The sequence below is a fragment of the Bison bison genome, unplaced genomic scaffold, assembly GCF_000754665.1.
Source record: "Bison bison bison isolate TAMUID 2011002044 unplaced genomic scaffold, Bison_UMD1.0 scf7180017864189, whole genome shotgun sequence".
Taxonomy (NCBI): domain Eukaryota; kingdom Metazoa; phylum Chordata; class Mammalia; order Artiodactyla; family Bovidae; genus Bison; species Bison bison.
In genome coordinates this window covers 353,792-356,810 of record NW_011494761.1, presented here as the reverse complement: position 1 = coordinate 356,810, position 3,019 = coordinate 353,792, and the positions used below count along the sequence as shown (strand labels likewise).

Here is a 3,019-nt window from a genome sequence, read left to right as displayed (position 1 = left end):
ATGCTATCTAGGTTGGTCATGACTTTCCTTCCAAGGAGTAAGCGTCTTTTAATTTCATGGCTGCAATCACCTTCTGCAGTGATTTTGGAGCCTCAAAAAATAAAGTCTGACACTGTTTCCACTGTTTCCCCATCTATTTGCCATGAAGTGATGGGACCAGATGCCATGATCTTCGTTTTCTGAATGTTGAGCTTTAAGCCAACTTTTTCACTCTCCTCTTTGACTTTCATCAAGAGGCTTTTTAGTTCCTCTTCACTTTCTGCCATAAGGGTGGTGTCATCTGCATATCTGAGGTTATTGATATTTCTCCCGGGAATCTTGATTCCAGCTTGTGCTTCTTCCAGTCCAGTGTTTCTCATGATGTACTCTGCATATAAGTTAAATAAGCAGTGTGACAATATACAGCCTTATTAATCATTAGTCAAGCTAAAACAGTCAATGTCTAATACACTATTTGATAAAAAGGATTTTCAAACCATTTATTAAAACCTACATGGGAGATCTGTACCTTCTATGCCTCCCCAAGATGGCTACATGCAGTGATGGTGACTTGTGAATTGTATGCTGCTAAGTCGCTTCAGTCATGTCCGACTCTGCGACCCCAGAGATGACAGCCCACCAGGCTCCCCCGTCCCTGGGATTCTCCAGGCAAGAACACTGGAGTGGGTTGCCATTTCCTTCTCCAATGCATGAAAGTGAAAAGTGAAAGTGAAGTCGCTCAGTCGTGCCTCTTAGCGACCTCGTGGACTGCAGCCTACCAGGCTCCTCCGTCTATGGGGTTTTCCAGGCAAGAGTACTGGAGTGGGGTGCCATTGCCTTCTCCATGAATTGTATAGAAAGAGACAAACAGTGGCTTCTCTCCTGGTCTTTAGTAACCTGGATACCCTTCACTGGAGAGCTTGCAGCTGGACAAACATGTCCTTCAGCAACAGAATACAAAGCAACTATAAGGGACTAAAAATAACTGCGTGACACACAGCTGGGGCACATTATGAACCATTAGATGAAAAAAGGCCACAAATAAACTATCATCTGAGGAGCAGAGCGGGGAAGCATGTGCCTGACCCCTGCCCACAGCACAACCACAGGGGTGGGCGGACCTAAGCTGCCCGAAGCCTGCTGCACGTGTCTGCCTTCATGGTCGCCGCACGGAAGGGACCAGCCCCCCCTCTGCAGGGGTGAGCAAGGCCTCCTTTGATTTCCTCCTTTGATTTCCTCCTGCTGCCTGAGTTCCTCATCCGGCCTCTTACCTTTTTCTACCAGTTAAAGAGTCCAGGGACTAGAGTCAGCAACACCCAGACCACCTTAAAAGATGAAGAGAAAATGAAAATGAAGCCACATACTTTTGAGTGTTCTGCTATCAAATACAAAAACTCACTTGGTTGACTCCGCTGGGAAATCGCAACAATTAAATGCAGAGATTCAAATGGACTGCTAAACTGGATTTTTCCACATGTAGATCATTGTCAAGGAATAGCCATCATTTTTTCCTGAATCAGCAAACTGTGACATAAGAGTAAAAATGAGGTTTTTTAAATAAGCTAAATAGAACTTTAAGATTTAAATATCCTTTTATTCTCTGCTGCTGCTGCTAAGTTGCTTCAGTCGTTTCCAACTCTGTGTGACCCCATAGACCAAAGCCCACCAGGCTCCCCCATCCCTGCGATTCTCCAGGCAAGAACACTGGAGTGGGTTGCCACTTCCTTCTCCAATGCATGAAAGTGAAAAGTGAAGGTGAAGTCACTCAGCCATGTCTGACTCTTAGCGACCCCATGGACTGCAGCCTACCAGGCTCCTCCGTCCATGTGATTTTCCAGGCAAGAGTATTCTCTATGGTACCCCAAAATGCAGAGTACTGACTGAGTTTGTGGACTGAAATGGAAAGAAAATCTTAGGTGAATAAAACTGAGCTTAAAGGCTAGATCAGAAGACTTTGAAATTGATTTTTAAAAATAAAGTCTTAATTCTGAAATGAAAGGTTAAAAAAAAATCATTACTGACATCAACTATTTCGAAGACCTGCTCCAGCCTCCACTCTTGATACAATCTCTTGGCGTATCCAGCACCCACTACAGAGTATCGTCTGCAACAAGGCAGGTATTCTCTACCACATTCCAGAGATGATTTTCAATAATTTAAATAGACTCTGAAAATTTATCTTGCATATTTGTCTGAAGTGGGCAAGTAAATAGCCTGTTTTTACCTTCTACTTCAGACATGATTTTTATATTAAATGATATCTACCCTTAAATTTATTTTAGTTCACAAAACATCTGCAATCTAGTTTCTGTTATCCCCACCCTGAGGCACTGTTTCCAAGGCTGACAATGATTTCCAGATGGACAATTCCACTATCAGTGTTTCTGTACTGGTCTCCCTGATCCCTGCTCTATAGTTACGGATTTCACCATTCCTTCTGGAAATAAGTCTTTCTCACTCCTCACGTTTCTCCCTTGGCCTGTCTCCCTGCCTCTGTGCCGTCTCCTCCTCAGACGCTTGCCTGGGGTAGTGGATAAATGTGCAAGTGCAGGAATCAGCTAACTTTAAGTTCTGTCTCCAGTGCCACAGACTGAATCTGTCACAGTGCAAACTGCCTACCTTGCAGCCGCCTCAGTTTCTCATATGTAAAGTGTCTTCTGTTAGTGACTCATTAGTCAAGGGAAGAGTACAACTCATTAGTGCTTGTTCTGTGTGCAATACTCTAACTAATCACATACATACAATAAAGACCTTACACATAAAGAATTGTATAATTAATACACCACATGGTACGGATAGAAATGATAATTGTTAAATCTGGGGTCATAAGAAAAGGAAGATTCATCTACTATGCTCTCAACTCTTCTGCATGATTAAAGCTTTTATAGTCATATATGCACTGTGCTGTGCTTAGTCACTCAGTCACGTCCGACTCTTTGTGACCCTACAGACTGTAGCCCACCAGGCTCCTCTGTCCATGGGATTCTCCAGGCCAGAATACTGGAGTGGGTTGCCATGCCCTTCTCCAGGGAATCTATCC

General features: G+C 43.7%; 1 protein-coding gene across 19 annotated transcripts in view; it reads right to left on the bottom strand.

Moving 5' to 3' along the window:
* Positions 1 to 3,019, bottom strand: part of TMEM232 (transmembrane protein 232) — a 287,557-nt gene that overhangs the window by 263,605 nt on the left and 20,933 nt on the right. For 7 of the 19 annotated variants that reach the window (XM_010843766.1, XM_010843776.1, XM_010843780.1 and 4 more), the window contains exons 2-3: positions 1,379 to 1,503; positions 1,251 to 1,304 (exon numbers count right to left, since the gene is read on the bottom strand). The exons of 8 other annotated variants lie outside the window; for them this stretch is intronic. The gene's annotated coding sequence lies outside the window, so the exon portion shown is untranslated. The remainder of the gene's footprint in view (positions 1 to 1,250; positions 1,305 to 1,378; positions 1,504 to 3,019) is intronic. 4 more of the 19 variants (XM_010843769.1, XM_010843783.1, XM_010843772.1 and 1 more) reach the window with 2 other exon arrangements.